The sequence below is a fragment of the Pristis pectinata genome, chromosome 2, assembly GCF_009764475.1.
Source record: "Pristis pectinata isolate sPriPec2 chromosome 2, sPriPec2.1.pri, whole genome shotgun sequence".
Taxonomy (NCBI): domain Eukaryota; kingdom Metazoa; phylum Chordata; class Chondrichthyes; order Rhinopristiformes; family Pristidae; genus Pristis; species Pristis pectinata.
In genome coordinates this window covers 22,457,618-22,474,928 of record NC_067406.1, presented here as the reverse complement: position 1 = coordinate 22,474,928, position 17,311 = coordinate 22,457,618, and the positions used below count along the sequence as shown (strand labels likewise).

The following is a 17,311-nucleotide window of genomic DNA, read 5'->3' as shown; positions in this document are numbered from 1 at the left end:
GCAGAGGTTGTGGGGTCTGATACATTAGGGACAGTTAAGAGACTCTTAGATAGCCCTCCATTTCTCTATTATTCATGTGGCTATGTGGGAGGGAAAGGTTAGATAGATCTTAGAGCAGGATAAAATGTTGGCACAACACCATGGGCCGAAGGGCCTGTACTGTGCTGTTCTATGTACAACTTCTGGCCAGCATATTATAGGAAGGATGTGATAACACTAGAAAGGGTTCAGAGCAGATCAACAAGGATGTTGCCAGCAAAAAAGATTGTCAGGCTTCAGATTTTAGACTGAGTGGAGGTTTGGTTGAAGTTTATATAATTATGAGAACCCCTAGATATGGTGAATAGGAAATATATATTTTCTTCCCTTTATTTGTGTGTTAAGTAGCCTTGCCTGACACCAGTATCCCAAAACAGACACAAAACATTACCAGGTGGATTGAAGAAAAGATTCAAGGATGTGTTCAAAGCATCCTTGAAAAAATAAAACGTCTGCGATTCTCTGGCCCAAGGCTGCTCAAAGTAGGGAAGGAGTATTTGGGGTGGTGCTGACGACCCCAAACCATTGCATTAGGAACACAGTGACAAATGCAGCAGACCAGCTCACAGACTATCCATCCACCCATCTCATTGTGGCTCCTAAATTGGCTTCATCAGCCACCTCTGAACCCACAAAAGCAGAGTAAAAGTAAGTTACCCTCAATCCTGAAGGACGGCCTAAAAAAAATGCCTTGGAGCATTAACCTAAGGTTCTTGGTGGAAGGATGAGAGAGCAAGAATGATAAAATTGAGAACTCTGAAAGAGTGACGGAAGTGGAATCATTACATTTTTGAAGTACCTGAATAAATACTTAATGTGCCCTTACCCACGCGGTTCCAACCAAACTGGGAAATGGGATTAGTTCAATTTTTTTTTGTCCAACATAATAGGCCAAATAGTCTCCTTTGTGATTGTAATTTTCTACATTTCCATAAAATGTTGACTCTCCCTGGCAATTTTGGACTCCAGCATTCTTGAGTGCTGAAGTCTGTCACAGAAAGATTGAATGAGGCGTGGGATCATTTCCTAAATTAGAATAGTAGGGCAATTCACCACAGGCATGCAAAGGATGTAGGAGGACAATTATCTTTGGCTATTCTGGTACCTCCAATTGTAAATCAGCTTGAGCAATAGCTTTAAAAAAATGTTTGCTTTTCCAGCTATAGATTGTTATGTGATTTGAAAAAAAATCTAAAAAGCTACCTAGAGACATTTACAAGGAAACAGAGAATACCCTTGCTGCAGAACAGCACAGTTTCTTAGCAAGTTGTAATAATTGACCATTCAAGAGTTTCTTTTCTAAAATTTGATCTTAAAGGAAAATAAATGTGGCACGTTCAAATTGTAACAAAGGAAGACATGTTTATTCTATCAGCCTCTTTCAAGAACTTCCTGTTGCTCTGATGCTTCATAAGTCATAGAACAGCAAAAATGTCCAACATTTCTTTCATTCACATAGAGATGAAATTAGTGCTGCCAATAGGGAGCCCAGCACTACAGTAACAGATAGTAGAAAAACATGAGATCTCCACAATTAAACGAGTGCTGTCAGCAAAGCAGATAGTAAAATTTAAAGCCATAAGAAAAGGGGGCAGCATTAGGCTTTTTGGTCCTTGAAGCCAGCTCATTGTTCAAGAACATCATGGCTAATGTTCAACTAAATTCCACCTTCCAGACAAGTCCTGTATTCCTTCATTGCTTAGCATTCAAAAATCTCTCAGCCTTTCTTGTAAATATCGCCAGTGTCTGAGCATCCACTGTGATAGAGAATTTAAAAGGTTCATTAGTATTTGAGTGAAGATTTTTTGTTTCTCATCTTAATCCTTTGTCCAAGGCTGTGATCACCTGTTTTAAATTTCCCAGCACCAACATAGCCAAATGTTATATTGTTCTTGTGTTAGAATGAGATGATTTCTCATTCTTCTAATTTTCTCAATCTCACCAAACAGGATAAAGTCCTCAGCATTAGCTATGGGTTCTAATTTTAGTTTCTGCAATAAAACACACACACAAGGGAAAAAAGGCATGGATTCCTTGCACAGTGATACCCAGTTGGGAACCTTGCTCCTTCCCTGTCTCAACACCTAAAGTCCACACTAACTTATAAATCCTGGTCATTCCAGCAATCCCCTGCAGACTCCCCATGTATTCAAGAATGAGCCAAGTTTAATTAGCCTAGTGGTCTTTTTTAGCACAGCATTAGAGTCAGAGTAGTACATCACAGAAAAAGGCCTTTCAGTTTTACTCACACAAAAAGTGCTGGAGGAACTCGGCAGGTCAGACAGCATCTACGGAGGGAAATAAGCAGTTGACGTTTCAGGTCAAGACCCTTCATCAGGACTGGAAAGGAAGTGGGTAGAAGCCAGAAATAAGAAGGTCGGGGGAGCGGGAGGAATGCATGCAGTCAGGTGATAGGTGAGTCCAGGTGAGAGAGGGAAGGTAGGAGGGTGGGGAAGGGGGGATGTAAGAAGATGAGAAGTGATAGGTAGAAGAGGCAAAGGGCTGAAGAAGAAGGAATGCGGTAGGAGAGGGCAGTGCACCATGGAATGAAGGGAAGGAGGTGGGGAGTGGATGGGCAGGTTATGAGGGCAGGGGAAGGGATGGGCAGGTCATGAGGGTGAGGGAAGGGGAAAGAGGAGGGGGGAAGAGGTATGGGGGCCACAGGAATGAGGAAAGACAAGGAAGGGAAGAAAGGGGAGGGGAAGGAAAAAAAGGGGGGGGAGAAGAGGGGAGGGGTTACCAGAAGTTAGAGAAATTGATGTTGAGGCCGCCAGGTTGGAGACTCCCAAGGCGAAGTATAAGGTGTTGTTCCTCCAACCTACGTCTGGCCTCAACGTGGCAGTAGAGGAGGCCATGGATAGACATGTCAGTATGGGAGTGGGATGTGGAATTGAAGTCGCTGGCCATCAGGAGATCCTTGCTTTTGCGGTGGACGGAGCAAAGGTGCTCGACAAAGCGGTCACCCAATCTGCGTCTGGTCTCACCGATGTAGAGAAGGCTGCACCAGATGCAATAAATGACACTCTCAGAGGCAGAACTTCACCTGTGAAACGCTCTACCCTCCCCCACCTTCCCCCCTCACCTGGACTCACCTATCACCTGCCTGCGTGTGCTACTCCCCCTCCCCCAACCTTCTTATTCTGGCTTCTGCCCTCTTCCTTTCCAGTCCTGATGAAGGGTCTCGGCCCGAAACGTCGACTGTTTATTTCCCTCCAGCATCTGCAGAATCTCTTGTGTCTTTGGCTCAACTTGCCCATGCCAACCAAAATGCCCATCTAAGCTAGTCCCATTTACTAGTTCCATTATATTGAATTGTAAGTAATTGACTTGGGGGTTGTAAAATAGGCAGGATGACACAAGCTCACATTTAACTACTTTGATCTATTTGAACTCTGCCAAGAACTTGTGTTATCCAGACAAGATAGGTAATAATGTATTACATCTTAATACATTTATCAAAGAGCTGGAGAGAGAAGACATGGATAAGATGCAAGCAGCAATTTTTCTGTCCCCAGTGCTGAATGCCTTTCCAAGGGATCTGACTTGCTCCTAAAACGAGGTGAATTCATCCTCAGTGACCTGGAACTCTCTGATTCTGAGTGACATTCCTTTCCTGCAAAAAGAATGAAAACTTTGTAAAGAAGCTGCACTTCTTCAAACATTCAATTCCTACGTGGTATTAGAGAGCAGAAATATTACAGAAATATTATGGAAGAGTGCACACGACTTTGGTGCATTTGCAGCCCATTGTATTTGATAGGAAGGAGGGAATGACCACACAAGGTTCAACAGTGCATCAAAGGAGGGTAAGGGCACTGATACTTTCATTGCCCTTGTCAGGTCATTCAACCCTTTCTGGGACCATGCTGCCATCCTGGAGGATACCTGTTCACAGCTTCTGCCTGTCCACGTGATTCATGCCTCTACTATCACTTGCAAAGTGTATCAGAAAACATTTTGTTGGTAGCTATATTCTCTTGACAGAACTTCTAGGTCAAATGAAAAAATTGAAGCTGCTTGAATGGTGACAGTCATATTGCACAGGTCTTGGAAATAGGGCTACCCATGACTGATGTAATTCTAGTGAAAGTCATGGAGGAGTTCTGCTGGTTCTCTTTGTGTTAGTCTTAAAAGGAACATTAAAATTAGGTACCCAAATTAGTGTTACTTCTATACAACCATTGCTTATCCTGCCCTCAACAGCTGCAGCTCTCTAGTTAGAGACACAGCCTTGTGAATTCTGTGCCCCACCTCTCACCCTGTCCAGCATTAGATGCCCATGGAAAGCAGCCATCACATTCCTAACCCTTCTGATATACTAATGGATTGGCCCCATGAGTTTTTACAGGGTCAACAGCCAAAGTTTTGATGAAGGGTCATTGATTTGAAATGTTTACTGCATTTCTCTCTCCACATATGGTGCGTAACCTGCTGAATATTATCAGCTTTTTTCAATAACAATTCTGTGAAGCATGATATTATACTATATAAATAGAAGTTATTATTGCTATGTTTTTTTCATTTTAAATAGAAATTGCAGTGGACAACCTCAATTACATTGCAAGGTCAGTCTTTTTACTCATTAAGTATGCTTCAAAGCTACCACAGCTCTTATAGGTTTCATATTTTGTCTCACCCAACATTTTGGTGTGAAATTGTGGGAAATATTATTGCCTTCAATATAGCCAGACTAAGTGAAACCTGATGTTGGTTTGCCACCCACAGCTAACATGTGTACCTTATAATCATTGTATCCACTTTCGCAGATGAGAAGCTAGATATTGAACCATATCTGAAAAGACAGTTCAAATGGTACTACACAGGGGCACTAAACTTCTTGATAGCCCAAAGCAAGCTTTGCAAACTGGCACAAAGTCCTTTAGTCTACATGCTTCTGCCGTTGAAGTTTGTCTAGCAGCAGAATGTGGGTGGTATGCTGGAGTGTACTGAAGTAAGTGAGGGTTAGAAAGGGTCTTGGTGGCGTAGTTAGGGGAGATAGTAAGGGAGGATCAGGCTGATGAGAGTGGATTGGCAGGGGTAAGAACATAAACAGGAGCAGCATTAGCTTTCCCTTGATAGCATACCAAGTGAGAAAAAAAGCTCTCGTCATCACTTTATTAATGTTGAGGTTTTGTAAAACTTGGAAGCATGTGATAAAATCAGCCAAAGTCAGCATGGGTCCCTTAAGGGGAGATCTTGCCTGACAAATCTGTTGGAATTCTTTGAGGAAGTAAAAGGCAAGATAGACAAAATAAAGTCAGTGGATGTTGTTCACTTGGATTTTTAGTAGGCCTTTGACAAGGTGCCGCACATGAGGCTGCTAAACAAGATAGGAGCCCATGGTATTACAGGAAGGGTACTAGCAGGGATGGAAGATTGGCTGACTGGCAGAAGGCAAAGAGTGGGAATAAAAGGGGCCTTTTCTGGTTGGCTGCCGGTGACTAATGGTGTTCCGCAGGGGTCGGTGTTGGGTCCACTACTTTCACGTTATATGTCAATGATCTGGATGACGGAATTGATGGCTTTGTGGCCAAGTTTGCAGATGGTACAAAGATAGGTGGAGGGGCAGGTAGTGTTGAGGAAGCAGAGAGTCTGCAGAAGGACTTGGACAGGTTGGGAGAATGGGCAAAGAAGTGGCAGACAGAATACAGCGTAGGAAAGTGTACGGTCATGCACTTTGGTAGAAGGAATAAAGGCATAGACTATTTTTTAAATGGGGAGAGAATTCAGAAATCGGAGATGCAAAGGGACTTAGGAGTCCTAGTGCAGGATTCCCTAAAGGTTAACTTGCAGGTTGAGTCAGTAGTGAGGAAGGCAAATGCAATGTTAGCATTCATTTCAGGAGGACTAGAATATAAAAGCAAGGATGTAATGCTGAGGCTTTATAAGGTGTTTGGTCAGACCACATTTGGAGTATTGTGAGTAGTTTTGCGCCCCATATTCTAAGGAAGGATATGCTGGCATTGGAGAAGGTCCAGAGGAGGTTTACGAGAATGATCCCGGGAGTGAAAGGGTTAACATATGAGGAGCCTTTGATGTCTCTGGGACTGTACTTGCTGGAGTATAGAAAGATGAGGGGGGATTTAATTGAAACCTACCAAATATTGAAAGGCCTGGATAGAGTGGACGTGGAGAGGATGTTTCCAGTAGCGGTAGAGTCTACGACCAGAGGGCCCAGCCTCAGAATAAAAGGACATCCCTTTAGAACTGAGATGAGGAGGAATTTCTTTAGCCAGAGGGTGGTGAATCTGTGGAATTCATTGCCACAGATGGCTGTGGAGGCCAAGTCATTGGGTATATTTAAAGTGGAGGTTGATGGCTTCTTGATTAGTAAGGGTGTCAAAGGTTATGGGGAGAAGGCAGGAGAATGGGGTTGAGAGGGAAAAATCAATCAGCCATGATCAAATGACGAAGCAGACTTGATGGGCCGAATGGCCCAATTCTGCTCCTATGTCTTGTAGTCTTAGGGTCTAACAATGGAATTTTCCCACCAATGTGGAAGGTTACCCAGGTGTGCCTAATCTAATTCTAATCGATTTATGATATCATTTAGGGTTATCATATAAATGAGGAAGAAAAGGATGAACTAGATAGGTCCTTAAGGTTGCTGATGGAAGAGCTGATATTGGTGGGAAATGGGCAAACCATTCAGATATGTTGGAGAGGGACAGCAGCTACCTGGAGTTAAGTAACAAAGAAGTGAAGGATCAGAATAAAGAGTGGAAGAACAACAAGGACAAATCTCAGTTCTGCATACAGCTCTCTGAGCTTGGATCCATTAACTTCTTTGGTCCCAGGCTCACTTAGGACAACAGCAAATCTGACGAAACCTAAACATTAATTGACATAATAATTTAAGCAGGAGTTGCTCAACATAACAGAATAGCACTAGAATAGTATTAGAGTGATAATCTGACCCCAAAATATCACTTTATTAGGTTTGGCTTTCATTGTTGATGGAGAGTTCTAGGATTACAGCTCTATAGAACTCTGGTTAGACCACACTTGGAGTATTGTGTCAGTTCTGGTTGTCTCATTACAGGAAGGATGTGGAAGCTCTACAGAGGGTGCAGAGGAGATTTACCAGGATGCTGCCTGGATTGGAGAGCATGTCTCATGAGGGTAGGTTGAGCGAGCTAGGGCTTTTCTTTTTGGAGAGAAGGAGAATGAGAAGTGACCTGATAGAGGTGTACAAGATGATAAGAGGCATAGATTGAGTGGACAGTCAGAGACTTTTTCCCAGGGTGAAAATGGCTAACACAAGGGGGCATAATTTTAAGGTGATTGGAGGAAGGTATAAGGGGGATGTCAGAGGTAAGTTGTTTTTATATAAACACAGAGAGTGGTGGGTGCGTTGAACGCACTGCCAGCAGAGGTGGTGGAGGCAGATACATTAGGGGCATTTAAGGGACTCTTAGATAGCCACATGAATGATAGAAAAATGGAGGGCCATGTGGGAGGGAAGGGTTAAATGGATATTAGAGCAGGATAAAATGTCGGCACAACATCTTGGGCCAAAGAGCCTGTACTGTGCTGTAATTCTCGATGTTCTAATATAAAATAATACTTTGTTTCCATTGTTATATTATTCTTTAGTGTTTTGGCTCTTGAATATATATATATGTGTGTGTGTATATATATATATATATACATATATATATCAGTTCTTGGTGTAGCAAAATGTATGTTACTATTTACCATCTGATTCAAGCCAAAGATCAAAGTACTCATTTAAACTGTAAGCAGGAAATGGGGCTAGTAGCAAGCTGTGTCTCTGACTAACAGGAAGCTGAAGAACTTGAAGGCATGGCTTGAGACAAAAGGCACAATGTATCTCAGTTTCTGAGAAGCTTCTAAGCTGTCAAGATATGGAGCTGAGATACACCAGTCCTTACAATAAACTTTTACTCTTAATTCAACACGTGCTACTTCTATCTTGTGTGGCTACCGCAGGTAAGAACATAGTTGCTGCAAACGTTTTTAGATTTTGAAATGTATTTTTATTACTAACAATACAAATGATCATGGATTGTCGTTATCTTTCATTTAAGGAGTAACATCTCAAGTAGGCTTAAACAGAAGGTTCAGATCTATAATGATATATTCAAATAAAAAACACAAATTGTTGGGAATACTCAGCAGTTAAAGTAGCACTTGTGGAGAGAATAACAATCTACCGGAGGATCTCAACAGCTCGACAGCATCTGTGGAAGGAAAGGAATTGTCAAGGTTTCAGGTTCAGACCTTGTATCAGGACTTTCCTTCCCCCCCCCCCCCCCCACCCCCAACAGATGCTGCTCGACCCACTGAGTTCCTCCAGCAGATTGTTTGTTGCTCCAGGTTCCAGCATCTGTAGTCTCTGTGGAGAGAGTTACTCAGTTAACAGTTCAGGTCAATGACCCAGTATCAAACCTGGAACATCGAGAAAATAAGCATGTTTTATGTCACAGAGAAGGCGAACAATGGAGAACAAAGTAAAGGAGACAAACGGATGTCTCAACAAAGAGAGCGGAAAAGTTTTTTAAAGACCTGCTGAACATCACCAGCATTTGCTGTTTTAATTTGAAATTTCCAGCATCTGCAGTTTTTTTTTGTTTTTCAATTTTGTGCTACATTCCTAAACTGATTGTCAGGCTTCAAACTGAGTTTGATGGGTAAGTAGAAAGATCAAATTTGGTGACATGAATGAACCATAGAGATGTATAGAATTGACCATCCCATAAATCGAGTTCTGGTTTTGATTCATTAACATTCTAGTTCATCAGACATGAAGATGATTATATATTAAGAGGTGGTGGATTTTTAGTTTATTATTCATTTTTCAGGATGTATGCTATGCAGGCAAGGCCAGCACTATTGCTGTACCTAATTCGATTTTTGTTCCCCTCATCTTTTACCCAGAGTTGGGGAATCAAGAACTGGAGGGCATGGGTTTAAGGTGAGAGGGGAGAGATTAAATAGGAAACGGCGGGGCAACTTTTTCACTCAGAGGGTAGACCATGTATGGAATGGGCTCCCAGAGGAAGTGATTGAGGCAGGTACATTAACAACATTTAAAAGGCACTTGGACAGGTACATGGATAGGAAAGGTTTAGAGGAATGTGGGGCCAATGCGGGCAAATGGGGCCAGTTTGTTGGGCACCGTGGTTGGCATGGATGAACATAGAGCATAGAACAGCACAGCACAGAACAGGTCCCTTTGGCCCACAATGTTGTGCCAACATAGCTAATCCCTCCTGCCTACGGAATGCCCATATCCCTCCATTTTCCTCTCATTCATGTGCCCATCCAAGCCCCTCTTAAAAGCCCCCAATGAATTTGCCTCCACCACCCTATCAGGCAACACATTCCAGGCATCCACCACTCTCTCAGTAAAAAAACGTACCACCCATGTCTCTTCTGAACCTACCCCCTTTCACCTTAAATGCATGCCCTCTTGTATTGGATCACTCAATAATGGGAAAAAGATATTGCTTGTCTACCCTATCTATGCCCTTCATAATTTTATACACTTCCAACAAATCACCCCTCAGCCTTCGTCATTTCAGAGTAAAGAGCCCAAGTTTGTCCAGCCTCTCCTGACAGCATATGCCCTCTAGTCCAGGCAGCATCCTGGTAAACCTCCTCTGCACCCTCTCTAAAGTCTCGACATCCTTCCTATAGTGAGGTGACCAGAATTCAATGCAAAACTCTAAATGCAGCCTAACCAGAGTTCTATAGAGATACATCATAACTTCTGGACTCCTATACTCAATACCCCGATTAATGAAAGCGAGCATTCTAGAAGCCTTCTTAACTACCCTGTCTACCTATGTAGCCACTTTCAATGAGCCATGGACTTGCACCCCAAGGTCTCTGCTCTTCAACACTCTTAAGGGTCTTGCCCTTAAGAGTATACTGCCTCTTGTCATTAGTCCTACCAAGGTGCAACACCTCACATTTATTGGGGTTAAACTCCATCTGCCATTTCTCTGCCCACATCTGCAACTGATCTATATCACGCTGTATCCATCACCAGTCTTCTACACGATTCACAACTCCATCAGTCTTGGTATCGTCTGCAACCTTACTAACCCACCCATCAATATACTCATCCAGGCCATTTATGTACATCACAAACAGCAGAGGTCCCAATACAGATCCCTGCGGAACACCACTACTCACAGGCCTCCAGCCCGAATAAGTCCCTTCAACCTCTACCCTCTGTCTTCTATGGGCAAGCCAGTTCTGGATCCACACAGCCAATTCTCTACTGACCCCATGCAGCCGAACTTTCTTGATTAACCTATTATGTGGGACCTTGTCAAATGCCTTACTGAAATCCATATAGATGACATCCACAGCTCTTGCTTCATCAATCTCTCTCGTCACCTTATCAAAAAACTCAACCAGTTTAGTAAGACACGACTTGCCCCACACAAAGCCATGCTGGCTCTCCCTAATCAAGCCATTGGATTCCAGATGCTCGTATATCCTATCTCTAAGAATTTTCTCCAGCAATTTCCCTACAACTGAAATGAGACTCACCGGTCTATAGTTCCCCAGATTTTCTCTTCTTCCTTTCTTAAATGGCGGAACAACATTAGCCACTCACCAGTCCTCCGGGACCTCACCCATGGTCAAAGAGGACACAAAGATACTGGTCAAGACCCCAGCAGTTTCCTCCCTCGCCTCCCTCAGTAACCTGGGGTATATCCCATCGGGCCCTGGGGACTTATCCACCTTAGTACTGTTTAGGAGACCTAACACTACCTCCTCCTTGACCTCTAAATGCCTTAACATGTTTATGCCCTCAGTTCCAATTTCTGCATCCTGCATGTCCCTTTCCTGGGTAAATACTGAAGAAAAATACTCATTCAGAACCTCACCCACATCCCTGCATCCAAACATAGATTCCCTTCTTTATCCTTAAGTGGTCCTACCCTTCCCCTCACTATCCTCTGAGTTAGGCCGAAGGGCCTGTCTTCATGTTGTATTACTCTATGACTCTATCTGCTGTTTTGTTTTTGTTTTTCACTTTTGTGTTACATTTCAGAACTGATTGTTGGACTGCAAACATGGGCAGGCATGGTAGTGTAGTGGTTAGCGTAGCACTATTACAGCACCAGTGATCCAGGTTCAATTCTAGCCACTGTCTGTAAGCAGTTTGTACGTTCTCCCCGTGTCTGTGTGGGTTTCCTCCGGGTGCTCCGGTTTCCTCCCACATTCCAAAGACGTACGGGTTAGGAAGTTGTGGGCATGCTATGTTGGCACCAGAAGCGTGGCGACACTTGCGGGCTGCCCCAGAACACACTTTGCAAAAGATGCATTTCACGGTGTGTTTCGATGTACATGTGACTAATAAATATATCTTATCTTACCTTAAAAATTTGAATTTGGTGGGTAAATAGAAAAATTAGATTTGGCAGCATAATGAACTGTAGATATGCATAGAATTGGCCATCCCATAAGTGGAGTTCTGGTTTTGATTCACTAACATTCTAGTTCATCAAATATGCAGATGATTTTATATTAAGAAGTGGTGAATTTTTATATTATTATTCATTTTTTCAGATTGCAGGCTACGCAAGCAAAGTGAGCATTTACTACTATACCTAATTGCCCTTGAGAAGGTGGTGATGAACCACCACCATTGGTTCCAGTGGCGGCATTGCAGGTAGACAGGGTAGTGAAGAAGGCATTTAGCACTCTGGCATTTATCATTCAGGGCACTGAGTATAGAAGCTGGGATGTTATGTTGCAGTTGTACAGGACGTTGGTGAGGTCGTATTTGGAATATTGTGTTCAGTTTCGGTTACCCTGCTATAGGAGTGATTCCATTAAGCTGGAAAGAATGCATAAAAGAGGATGTTGCCAGGACTCGAGGGACTCAGTTATAGAGAGATGTTGAGCAGGCTAGGATTTTATTCATTGGAGTGAAGGAAAATGAGGGGTGATCTTACAGAGGTGTATAAAATCATGAGGGCCATAGATAGGGTGAATGTACACAGTCTTTTCCCCGGGGTTGGGAAATCAAGAACTAGAGGGTATAGGTTTAGGGTGAGAAGGGAGAGATTTAATAGGAACTTGAGGAGCAACTTTTTCACCCAGAGGGTGGTCAGATATGGAATGAGCTTCTTGAGGAAGCGGTCGAGGCAGGTGCATTAACAACATTTAAAAAAACACTTAGACAGGTAGAGGGATAGGAAAGGTTTAGAGGGATGTGTGCAAAATGCAGGAAAATGGGACTAGCTTAGATGGGCATCTTGGTTGGCATGGATGAATTGGGCTGAAGGGCCTGTTTCTGTGCTGTATGACTCTATGAGCCATCCTCTTGAACTGCTGCAGATCTTCTGGTGAGGATACTGCCACAGTGCTGCTGGGTGGAAAACTTAGACACAGCAATGTTGAGGGAGATGCTTGGAGGGGAAACTGCAGGTGGTGATGTTGCCATGTTCCTGAAGCCCCTGCCCTTCTCGATGATTAAGGTCATGGATTTGGGAGGTGCTGTTCAAGTATCGTGGGCAAGTAACTGAAGCACATTTTGTACCTGGTAAATAATGGCAACCACTGTGCTTGCTAGTGGAGGGAATAAATGTTGGGAGATGTGAATGGGATGTCTACCAAGTGGGCTTTATGTCCTGGGTGATGCTGAGCTTCTTCAATGCTGTGGGAACTGCACTCATATGGGCAGTTGGAGAGGATTCTAGCACACTTGTGCCTGTAGATGGTGGAGAGAACTGGGGGTTTCACATCGCAGGCTACCCAATTCTCAACTGCTCAAGTAGCCACAGTGTTTATTTGGCTGGTTTTCTTAAGTTATATGGGACATAGGGATATCGCTACTCATTGATATCAATTTGACTGGCAAGAGAGTGAAGGAAGTCAGAATCAGTATTTACAACAGTTATTGCAGAGAAATAATCAGGAAAATAAGTTATAAGTTAAATCAGTAGGGAGAAAGTTTAAGATGGTCAACTTACAATCCAAAACTAGGACAATGAATCTAAACAAGGGAAATTATATAGGGATGAGAAGTGAGTTGCTATGCTGGATTGAGGAGTTTCATAAAAGGCATGATATTGGATAGGCAATATGTGACATTTAAAGAAGGAATACAGGAACAGTGACTGTAAAACGTACATTCTTGACTGGCGTAAAAATTACACAAGGATAAATGACCAACCATGGCTAATATTAGTTAGAGATAGTATTAAATTCAGAGAGGAGTAGGATTGCCAGACAAAGTAGCAAACCTGAGGATTGGGAGTAGTTTAGATTTCAGCTAAGGAAGACAAATAAATTGATTAAAATAGCACATTTGCAGGGAACATAAAAGTAGACTCTAAAAGTTCCCACAGATATCTAAAAAGAGAAAGTCAAAGTGAAGCCAAACGTAAGTCTCCGACAGAAGTGGGAGAATTCATCCTGGGAAATGAAGAAACAGTGGAGCAATTAAACAGATATTTCAGTTCTGCCTTCACAGAAGAGGATACAAGTAAACTTCCAGAAACATTAAGGAACTAGCAATCTAATGAAAGTGAAGAATTAAGGGAAATTAGTAAGAAAATAGTGCTGGAGGAATTAATGGCAGCTGATAAATCCCCAGGACATGATAATTTGCATCCTAGAAGACTAAAGGTAACCAAGGAAACAGTGGATGCAACAGAATTTTCCAGAATTCTAGAGATTATGGGATAGTTCAAGCAAATTGGAGAATGACAAATGTAACTGGTGGATAGTCCAGGGATCAGTGCTTGGGCATCAGCCATTCATAATAGTTATCAATGATTTAAATGAGGGAACCAAATGTAATATTTCAGAATTTGCTGCTGTCACTAAACTGGGTGGGATTATAAATTGTGAAGAGGATGCAAGGGGTTTCAAGGCAAACTAGATAGATTGAGTGAGTCGGCAAGAACATGGCAGATACAGTATAATGTGGATAAATGCGAAGTTATCCACATTAGTAACAAACAGAATGCAGATATATTATTTAAAGTTTATGCTGAAAAGTGTTGACGTCCGTGTCCTTGTAGATGAGCCGCCGAAACAAAACACGTAGCAAGCAGTTAAGAAGGCAAGTAATCTGTTGACTTTCATAATGAAAGGATTTGAGTATAGAAGCACGGATGTCTTGGTACAATTATATATGGCCTTGGTGAGACCACACCTGGAGTATTGTGAACAGTTTTGGTCTCCTTACCTCTTAAATAACATACATGCCATTGAGAGAGAGCAGTGAATATTCACTAGACTAATTCCTGGAATGGCAGAGCTGACATACAAGGAGAGATGAAGTTAATTAGGTTTTTATTCAACACAGTTTATAAGAATGAGAGGAGAACTAAATGAAATTTATTAAGTCCTTTCCGGCAATGCAGATTGGACATGTAAAGGATTTCTCCTCTGGCTGGGGCATCTAGAATGAGGGGGCCACAATCCCAGGTTACAGGGCAAGAGATTTAGGACTGAGCTGAGGAGAATTTTTTCCACCCAGGGAGTGACAGGTTGTGGAATTCACTACCACAGAGGACTGCAGGGATCAAGCCGCAACATATTTTTAAGAATGAGATAGATATACTTGTAGATGCAAAAAACATCATGGGATTATAGGGAGAGAGCACGAATATGGTACTGAGATAGATGATCAACTGTGGTTCTATTTAATGTGGAGCAGGAGCACAGGGCTAAATGGCCTATTCCTGCTCCTATTTTCTATATTTTTGTTTTAATTTTATTGTCATTTAATCAGATCACATATCAATAGTAAGCACTGTAAACAACGCAGAGAGAGGCTGATTGTTTTACTAAATTATTGAGCAAAGTTCATTTTCTTTGTCCTTTAAATGACATACGACTTTGGACGTTAGGATATTAACTGGAGTAAAAAATATTACAACAGGGATTACATTTCAAGTGTAACTATCATGCCAAAATAAAGTGATTTTCATTGTTATTTTCAAATTCCCTTCATGCCATCTGTAAACTCTTCCAGCTCTACAATGTTTTTACATACCTGTACTCTTCGAGTTCTGACCTTTTGATCTTCCCTGAATTTAAGATATCTTTATTAGTCACATGTACATCGAAACGCACCATGAAATGCATCTTTTGCGTAGAGTGTTCTGCGGGCAGCCCGCAAGTCTCGCCATGCTTCCGGCGCCAACATAGCATGCCCACAACTTCCTACCCATACGTCTTTGGAATGTGGGAGGAATCCAGGGCACCCAGAGGAAACCCACGCAGACACAGTGAGAACATACAAACTCCTCAGAGTGTGGCCGGAATTGAACCCAGGTCGCTGGCGCTGTAATAGTGTTGTGCTAATCACCATACCATTGGCAGCCATACCTTCAACTGCCAGACTCCAAATTTCAGAACCCCTCTGCTCATTATCTCATCTACTTGAATACAAGATTAGAGCCCTGACATCTCTTTATCTCAAGTGTCAAATTTTATGCTATTGTGGGGGTGGGGGGGGGGGGGGGGAGCTTCCAGGATTTGGGCCCAAAGACTATGAAAGACTAGTGAAATGTTTCATGATGTGCTGGTGGTGTAGGGGATGAATATTTGGGGTGGATGGTGTGTCATTCAGGTGAGTTGCTTTGACTTAAATAGTGTTTGAGCTATACTTATCCACGCCAGCAGGGAGTATTCCATCATGCTCCCTACCTACACCTTGTAAATGGTGGAAAAGCTATGGGGTGTCAGAAAATGAGTCACTCAGTCTTTGACCTGCTTTGGTAACCCTAGTGCTCAGACAGCTGATCCAGCTGAGTTTCAGCATGTTTATAGTGGGGGACTTGGTGGTGGTAATGCCACTGGTCATCAAAGCGTGGTTAGATTCTCTCATCAGAAATGGTCATTGCCTGTCACTTGAATGTGCAAATGTTATTTGCCACTTCTCAGCCTATCCCTGAATGTTGCTGCATGTAGACATGGACTGTTTCATTTGCTGACGAGTTGAGAATGGAATTGAACATTGAGCAATCATCAGTGAACATCCCCACTACTGGACTTGTAATGGAAAGAAACATCATTGATGAAGCAGCTGAAGCTGATAGACCCTGAGGAACTCCTTCAGAGATGTCTTGGGGTTGGGATAATTGACCTCTACAAACAATAACCATCTTCCTTTGTGTGAGGTATAACTCCAACAATTTGAGTTTTTTCCCCTCGATGCCATTAACTTTAGTTTTATCAGGGCTCCTCCACACATCATTCAGTCATATGCAGCTTTGATTTGAAGAACAATCACTCTTATCTCAACTCTGGAATTCAGCTCTTTTGTCTCTGTTTGGAGCAAGGTTGTGATCAGGTCTGGGCCAAATGGTCTTGGCTATACCCAAACTATATCCAAACATATCAAACCTTGAGCAAGTGCCGCTCAATGGCATTGTTGATTATACCTCCAATGCCTACTGGCTGGGCAGTAATTTGCCAGGTTGAACTCTTCCTTCTTTTTGTGAGAGGACAAATCTGGGCAGTTTCTCGTATTGTTGGGTAGCGTTGTGACTGTACTGAAACACCATGGCTAGGGTCACAGCTGGCAATGGAGTGCAAGGTACACACAGCTGGTACTGATCTATGTTCTAAATCTTCAGTACTATAGCTAACATGTTGCTTGGTCCAGATGCTTTCAGCTGTTTCTTGATATCATGAAGAGTGAATCAAATAGGTCAAAGCACGGCTTTTGTGATGGTGGGATATCAGGGGGAAGCTGAAGTAGATAAGCTATTCAGCACTTCTGGTTGGACATGGTTGCAAATGCTTCAGCCCTTCCCTTGGACTCTACAATCGTTCAGCATGGGAACATTCTTCTCCCATTTGTTGTTTATTTGTCCAACGTCACTCAAAACCGGATTTGGCAGATGTGCAGAATTTTGATCTGATCCATTAGTTGTAAGATTGTTTAGCCCTCTTTGTTACATGCTGCATTTGCTGTTTAGCACTCTTGTGGTTCTGCTCATATGCATAAAGCTACACTGCCCTTAGTTAGTTCTTATTTACCAGCAGTTAGCCCATTCCCCTAACTCACTGAGACCTTCTCACAGTGGTTGTCCATCTTCTATTGCTTGAATGTTCACACTTACATCTTTGTGGTAAATGTAAAGACTCTGTAACACTTAATTGGGGATGAGTCACGAGAATAATAACAGCAAACTTCAGGCCTGAGGCTTACCTCTTCCTGTTAAGCTCTGCTGTCAGTTGGTCACGATTGCATGTACTGTTAGGTTAGTAGCAATTCATTAAATTCCTGGCTGTTGAGGTAAAACATAGTGTTAAGTAC

At 42.5% G+C, this 17,311-nt stretch overlaps 1 protein-coding gene across 1 annotated transcript in view; it reads left to right on the top strand.

Moving 5' to 3' along the window:
* Positions 1-7,919: 7,919 nt before the first annotated feature.
* LOC127580395 (uncharacterized) overlaps positions 7,920-17,311 on the top strand; it is a 42,253-nt gene continuing 32,861 nt past the window's right edge. Inside the window, exon 1 of the mRNA XM_052033800.1 lies at positions 7,920-7,992. The gene's annotated coding sequence lies outside the window, so the exon portion shown is untranslated. The remainder of the gene's footprint in view (positions 7,993-17,311) is intronic.